The following is an 8,702-nucleotide window of genomic DNA, read 5'->3' as shown; positions in this document are numbered from 1 at the left end:
GCTTCACAAGGCCCGTTAGGATGTCAGGGCAGTGACGATAGTAGGAGATCTGTGAATCAGCGTCATTTTTAAAAGACTTTGTAAAGTGGAGGGAGATGGAGCGGGCTTGTGTTTGTGTGCGTGTCTGTGTGTGTGTGTGTGTGTGTGTGTGTGTGTGTGCGCCTGTGTGTGTGTGTGTGTGTGTGTGGTGGCATGTTGCTATTATGGGCATCCTCGACCCTGACAAGTGATGGTGAAAGTCAAAATAGGCCGCTTGCTTTACTCCAGAATATGGTTTATTATGTGTTGAATATGAATACTTTGGGAAAATAATAACAAGTCTTAAACTACGGCTCTGCCACAGAGGCTAGTGCACCCGTGGCGAACAATTCAAGCAACTACAAAGATACGAGCACCAACACACCTCTCTTAAGGAGAGTCTGATCTACTGGGACCATGAACACCTGTGTGTTAATTAGTCCTCGGAGCGGCCCTCTGCTGCCCTCCGGTGGTCGCACGGAGCCATGACAACAATCACCCAGGGAAACAGGGGAAGGCGTTTATACACACCGAAAAAAGCTTGAGGGCAGATGTTCTCATGAGTTGCCATGAGAGACGACCGAACCACCCTCAAGACCATCAGGACCACCGAGCTCCGGACCTGGGGTGCGTGGGGCCTTTTCAGCCGCAGCCCCGTCCCTCTGGAACGCCCTCCTCCCCAACCACATCAGACAGGCCAACACCCTGCCAACATTTGAACAGGCCCTCAAAACCCACCTCTTCAAGCTCGCCTTCACCAGTTAACCCTCTCCCCCTCCCCTTCCCATGTGTCCCCAGACATATTCTCAATGATAAAGGTTTCTTCAAATATATAACAAAACACGTGTTATTTTATTGATACCAACGACAAAGTTAATGAATGAATGAATGAATGAATGAATGAATGGTCTTTATTGTCATTGCTACAGTACAGGTACCAAACAACGAAATTTAGGAGGGGTGGCTCCCCTGGTGTTAGGAAAGGGAAGAAAAAAAACACTTTCAAAAAAAATCACAAGAAGGGAAGGAGCTGGTTTACATAAATAAAGGCTATGTACATTATCCACTATACTTTAATGTTGACGACTCAGCATTATGGGAATCTATTAAAGCGATATTACAAAAGAAGTTATTGTTTTATATGAAACTTCGAAAGAGGAAACGGACTGATATTAAAGGAAATTGAGGCACCTACAGCACAATTTGAGCAGACATACGGAACTACTTCAAACTCTGACACACTGAATTACATTGTGGCCTTGAGATATGAGTATAATACGATTCTCCGAGCTCAGGTACACAGTCAGTTGTGTGGCATTAAAAAGAAATGGAGCAAACAGGTTTTGTTCCAAGGCGACATAATATCTTAAAAGAAATCAAATGTTTAAAGCTCCAACCGACTGGAATAGTCTCCCTGTCCACATCCGATCAATATCCTCTTTTAAATGGTTTAAATCTGCGCTGTCCTCTCACTGTGAGACGGCCTGTTCATGCTTTTGACCACAACAGCCACCCCCTCCGTGCTTTGGCTCACCACTTTTCACTGTTGCCTTCCGGCCGTCGTTTTAATGTTCCTCGGAGTGAGACCAACCGTCACTCCAAACCTTTTATCCCTGCAGCTATCAGACTACTGAACTCAGATGGTGATAATAATAATAATAATAATAATAATAATAATAATAATAATAATAATAATAATAATAATAATAATAATACATTAGACTTATATAGCGCTTTTCTAGACACTCAAAGACACTTTACAAACTGAAAAGATTGAGTAGTAATAATAAAAAGACACAAAAAATAAATAGAAGAAAGTATAGGGGCCTAATTAAGGTAGTGCTGGGGACACATGGGAAGGGGAGGGGGAGAGGGTTAACTGGTGAAGGCAAGCTTGAAGAGGTGGGTTTCGAGGGCCTGTTTAAATGTTGGGAGGGTGTTGGCCTTGTGATCACTTCAAGTAGACCTACACTGTTCCTAGTCGAGCAGTTTGTGCCCTTTAATGACCTAGTTGTCTGTTTATTGAACTGTGCTTGACATGACATGGTACTGTTGTCTGTTGTTGGTGTCTGAATGAGGAGTAAAGCTACTAATGAATTGCCCCCAGTGGGATCAATAAAGTTGTCTGAATCTGAATCTGAATCTGAACAACATCATTATAACAGATCTCTGAAACGATTATGTGCTGTGTGTCGTTGCTGTTGTTGCTGTTGTTGTTGTTGTTGTTGTTGTTGTTGTTGTTGTTACTGTTGTATGCTCTTTTCTGTATTTGGTTGGTATTGTTTATTTTGTCTTTGTTATAAGACTGTCAGAATAATTCTGTATTTTGTCTTTGCGGACCCCCTTGAAAACGTGATGGTTCATCTCGAGGGGTTATTCCCAATAAAGAATTTCAACATATGTCTTCGGGAGATCACAGACTACAAAACCAAAATACCCCCACTCTGGACGACCTTAGACTTTACAAATGACCTGAATGACTTCTACTGTAGGTTCGACAGACAACGGACCAGTCCTGACTCTGACCCACATACCCACCCCCTCCCTCTCCTCCCCGTCTCCACCCAATAAGAGGTTATGACACCTCTCCCCCCTCCCTCTCCTCCCCGTCTCCACCCAATAAGAGGTTATGACACCTCTCCCACCAGAGGATGCTCGTCCTCCGGCTGCTGAAGAAATCCAATATGCCCCAGAAAGTGAGAAAGTGATGGTCCGGTTCTACGCATCCATCACGGAGTCCATCCTCAGCTCATCGATCACCGTCTGGTTCGCTGCCCCCACTGCCAAGGGAAGAGGCAGATTACAGAGGATTACTTCGGTCAGCCGAGAAGGTCATCGTCGGCTGCAACCTGCCATCTGTCCCTGGACCTGTTCCACTCCAGGACCAGTAAGAGACCTGTTCCACTCCAGGACCAGTAAGAGACCTGTTCCACTCCAGGACCAGTAAGAGACCTGTTCCACTCCAGGACCAGTAAGAGAGCTGTTCCACTAACCATAACCCCAACCCTTGTATAAGTGACTGTTCATTAATGTGCACTGTCCTGACTAAATAGAAAGATCTATCTGTCTGTCTATCTACATATCTATCTATCTATCTATCTATCTACATATCTATCTATCTATCTATCTATATATCTACATATCTATCTATCTATCTATCTATCTATCTATCTATCTACATATCTATCTACCTATCTACTTATCTATCTATCTATCTACCTATCTATCTATCCATCTATCTATCTACCTTAGGTCTTCTCTTCGGCTGCTCTCCCACCTTGACATACATGCTTGTCTTGGCTGTCGCGTGGGGGGTGGGCATATCTGCTACGGCTGACCCCCTGGCTGATTGCCTCAGCAGTAGACCTGAACACCTGGTGGTGTCTCCAGCGATAGCGCCCCTCACCCCTAACCCTAACCCTGAGAGCAGCTGCTCAGGATGTGTTCCTGGGTCCCTGTCTCGGAACACAGAGGGCATGCCGGTGTCTTTACTCTGCCCTGTGTGAACAGGTTGGATGGGCTGAGAAGGACATCATTATAGACCCCCCGGGATTAAGAACTTGATCCTCTGGGGGGTTCCACCTCCAGATGTCCTGCCAGGTGACGTTACGCTCCGTCACCTGTTCCCACTTCATCCAGGCACCCTGCTGTCGCACTGCCACTGTCCTGCTTGGTCGGTCTTCCACATCAATCCACACGGCAGGGTTGCTGCCTTGTTGTTTGCTCTGCAGATGTGGCATATAGCAGCATCCGACTATCGCCCCTGTAGTTATTAAAGGTCAAGTGTATTCAGATCTCGCTGTATGTGAGTGATTATAAACTTCAGCAGGTCATAGTTGACTGTTGTTCCTGCTGATTCCCCCCCCCCCGCCCCCCACACACACATACACACACACACCCCTGTCACACACACTGTCAGTTTTAGAATAGATTTTAAGATCCTTTTATTGGTGTTCAAGTCACTCGATGAACTAGCGCCTGAATACCTGTCAGACATGCTTTTAATGTCTGCTCTCTCTATCACTCATGTCGTCTGGCACTGGTCATTTAGTTTCTCCCTGGGTAAGGACGAAAAACTAGCATTTAGTGTCTATGGTCCTTGCCTCGAGAACAGCCTGTGGGGAGGAGCTGAGGGCGTCACAACCTGTAAACACATTTAAAACAATCATTAAAACATGAAATGTATATTATGTATATATTATGTTATTATGTATGTATATATATATATATATATATATGTATATATTTTCATCACAACTTTTTTAGCATTCTCTTAATCCATCTGGATGGGCAGTTCATTTGAATATCCTCTCATACCTGGAGGAATTGTCCTGATGAAAATACTGTCCATTTAGCATTACTGCAGATGAATTTCAGAAAAAGAAATCAAGGTCTTGAACGTTTTTGAAAATAGACATGGGTCATTGAAAGTGCTTGAAATCCCCTCTCTCTCTCTCTCTCTCTCTCTCTCTCTCTCTCTCTCTCTCTCTCTCTCTCTCTCTCTCTCTCTCTCTCTCTCTCTCTCTCTCTCTCTCTCTCTCTCTCTCTCTCTCTCTCTAAAAAAAATATATATATTCAATTTTTTTTTACTTAGCTCGTCAACTAGTTCTGTCTCTGGGAATTGAGTCTTGAAAGTCCTTGAAAGGTGCTTGAAGTTGATGTTTCAGAAGGTGTGGGAAGTGGCAAGCAGCCTGCAGCCTGGACATCGTGCTCTGCCCCTCTGAACAACCCAGTTAAGATAGACAGATAAATCATTACCTGAGGGGAACTTCCACATTTCTATAGTGTGGAAACTGATTCATATTAGAGCCCCCACGCATCACCCTATTGGTGATAATCATGCCTTTATCCCTGCAAGGGAAGATGCTGCATATATACAATGGAAAGAACTGGACATTTCAACTGTGGAGGGACTGTATCTGGATGAGCACTTTGCATCATTTGAGCAGCTTAGACATGTATGATAAGTATGGGGTCCTCTGTCCTCAAATGTATTCCGCTCCCTAGAGGTTAGGCATTGTGTTAGGATGCACATTCCATAGATCCCATAGGGTTCTAGAATGGAATAATCAGTTCCACCTAGTTCCATTTGAGCAGTGTCTATTACCCACCAACGTCTTCTGGAACAGATAGACACCAATACAGCGAAGATCAAAGGTTGGGAAGCTCAGCTAGGCCTGGAAATGAGTGATGTAGTATGGGAAAGATGTCTAGAGAACATACATACGTCACTGCTCCATTAATTCAAGACCAAGAAACCAAGTACATGTCCAGTACAGGTGGTCTCTTAGGGCTAAATGCCATACTCAAGGGCACACTAGTGGTGGTGTTCCCAGGTGGGGTTTGAACTCATGACCTTTCCGATCACCAACTCACTATCCACTAGGCCAGCACTATCCGTCAGCATCTGCTGCGGTAGCTCAGTTGGGTTTAGGCTTGCTTGCTTGTTTTGACCCAGGACTGGAACAAACGTCTGCACACCCCCTAGAGCTCTTCAAGAGGCTGATCATGAACGATCAGGAGTGTAAGACCAGGGTTTGATCTCTGCTGGTTAAGGCTTCGCTGACTCCACTCAGCCGGCGGGAGCCGTTATTCAAAGGCGGTATCGACAACAGCAGCGCCGGTGACGATAAACAGCTCAGACAAGCCACGTCTTCTCATCTCTTTTCTGTGGCGATCCGGTAATGCCGCGCATATGAGGGCCTAATTACTTGTAGATGGAGGGAGGAGAGGAAGGAGGAGAGGAGAGAGAGATGACTCTCGTCTATGTAGTTGAGGAGGGAGGGGGGGAGAGAGGAGGGAGAGGAGGGATGGAGGGAGAGGAGGGAGGGAGGGAGGAGAGAGGGAGGACTCACGTCTATGTAGTTGAGGAGGGAGGGAGGGAGAGAGGGAGGGTGAGAGGAGGAGAGGAGAGAGGAGGAGGGAGAGGAGGGAGAGAGGGAGGAGAGAAGAGAGGGAGGACTCACGTCTATGTAGTTGGATGCCGTCCATACGAGGGCCTAATTACGTGTTCGGCAGACCCCCCCGCGACAAGGTCGCGCTTGTTATGCAATCAGCCGGTTCACACCATCAGATTTCGCCAACAAAGGGAACTAATCTCATTCCTTCACAAGACATTATCTTTGATCTAAACTGCCTCTGATGCGATTCACGGCCCCGTCCGGTCGAGAGAATGACTTTCATTTAGCGGGGAGACTGAAGACGCTCCAGCAACCCACGGAGAAGTCTAGAAACCTGTCAAGTCTGCATCCAGACGCTAAATTGGAGCTAAATTGAAGAGGCGTCGAGTTGGAATTCGGCCAAAAACAAGCAGGCTAAACAGCCTAACCGAACTAGTGAGGCGGCTGACGGCGGTTATGAAAGTATTGAATTAATTGTTACAGTTATAAAGTGCAATTTGCCTGTGCGCTAGGGTCGTTGATGTTATGGATGCAATGTGTGAGTGTCGGAAGAGTCTTGATGGTGACATGCTAAGACACCCATTGACATGACTTTCAATCATGTTGACAGATCGGATCAGACAAGATGTTAGCGAAGCGCTACAAATCGTGACGTTAGAATGATAAGGTTCTATCTCCGTTTAGAATGATAAGGTTCTATCTCTGTTTAGAATTATAAGGTTCTATCTCCGTTTAGAATGATAAGGTTCTATCTCCGTTTAGAACAGGGCTGCCAAGTTTCACCAAAAGTTTGGAGTGAGATTTTTTGCCGGTGGAGCGACCCAAAACTGTGCACGTTTCTCCTCTCTCCCACCCAATTATTTGTGCTAGTTTCCTGCAATTTTACATGTTGTTCATAATAAACCAGCACAAGAAAAGAAAATAATTAACATTTTATAAAACAAGAAAAAAATTCAGACAATATATCATATTTATGAAATCTTAATAAACAAATACAGTAGCCTACAGACTCTAAAAGAAAAATGGGCCCCATCAACAGGACTCAGCCCCTTGGTCAGCAGCAGAAAGACCCTTGGTCATCATCTTATATACAGTGCATTGCTCAAGATGGCTATCATGTTATACAGTACATACCAGGGTTTTTCCTGGGTCAGAATGAGGGCTTTGGTGGTTGATCTTGTGCGAGCGCAGCGCGCCCACATTTTTTTTGAGGGACCTCCAATTGTTGTATTTGTATTGTAAATTGTAATTATTATTAATTATTATTATTATTAATGTACCTGGTTATGTTACAGTAGAGAAACAAAAAACAGTTACCAAAAAAAACTGAGTATTTACTAGCTAAGATTGACAAAAGATTGGCGTAGTGCTACCGAAATGAGTAAACAACTAGTTTGAAACTAGCTAGTAACAACTAGGGGTTTAGTAACTACTAAATGCCTGCATTTATAATGACTTACGCCATATTGGTGCAACCCAGTCCAGTAGGCTACCAGATACGATGTTGTAATGTAAGCACATCATTTGCTACCACGGTTGCCACACGGAATTGACAATGTCCAGCCCAACCGGTCTAAAAGCTGCCGTGGCATCTTTCTGCACGCTCGTTAACTTGAGTCTGCAATCGAAGCGGCAGGCCAGCGCTGATGGAAGAACCTGTGTTCGCGCGAGCTGCAAGAACGTAACAAGCAGTGGTTGCCAGGTCCAGTGTGACCAAAAGTAGCCCAATCTGGCAACACTGCTTGCTACGTTCTTGCAGCTCGCGTGAACACAGGTCCTTCCATCAGCGCTCGCCTGCCGCTTCGATTGCAGACTCAAGTTAACGTGCGTGCAGAAAGATGCCACGAAACTCATGTCCGGTAGCTTACTTTCAAGGAATTTCTAAAATAAAAGTCCCGTAAAACAATTGTTATTTCTAGGCGTGAGAAATAGAGATGCGGCGTGAGAGCGTGAGAACTGGTTGAAATCCGTGAGTCTCACGGCGATTGCGTGAGTCTTACGCCGATTGCGTGAGACTTGGCAGTTTAGAATGATAAGGTTCTATCTCCGTTTAGAATGATAAGGTTCTATCTCCATTTAGAATGATAAGGTTCTAGTTTAGAATGATAAGGTTCTATCTCCATTTAGAATGATAAGGTTCTTCTATCTCCGTTTAGAATAAGGTTCTATCTCCGTTTAGAATGATAAGGTTCTATCTCCGTTTAGAATGACAAGGTTCTATCTCCGTTTAGAATGATAAGGTTCTATCTCCGTTTAGAATGATGAGGTTCTATCTCCGTTTAGGGTAGTTCAGAGATATGGAGCGTCAAAGTTTTTACATTCCATTATGTTTTGTGAGATGGAACCTTTGTATTTGATTAATTACTAACTAGAAAATGTCAACATTTTAAAAATAACACCACACAGGCATGAATAAACACCTAATGGATCAGATTATGTAAAAAAACTCAATTTTGACCAAATTCTAACGTCACGAAATTGTATGTATTTATGACAAAACAATGGAAAGCCTACACAAATGGTAACTAGAATTATTACTTCTAAATTGTTATGTCCATAGTGTGTGTGTGTGTGTGTGTGTGTGTGTGTGTGTGTGTGTGTGTGTGTGTGTGTGTGTGTGTGTGTGTGTGTGCGTGCGTGCGTGTGTGCGTGCGTGTGTGCGTGTGTGCGTGTGTGTGTGTGCGTGTGCGTGCGTGCGTGCGTGCGTGTGTGTGTGTGTGTTCTGTTTGTTTCTCCCAGGTGATTGTCCTTCCTCCTGCCTATCGCCATGGTGACGGCCTAATT

The sequence above is a fragment of the Nansenia antarctica genome, assembly GCF_963989245.1.
Source record: "Nansenia antarctica genome assembly, chromosome: 9".
NCBI classification, from domain to species: Eukaryota; Metazoa; Chordata; class Actinopteri; order Argentiniformes; family Microstomatidae; genus Nansenia; species Nansenia antarctica.
This window is presented reverse-complemented; position numbering follows the sequence as displayed.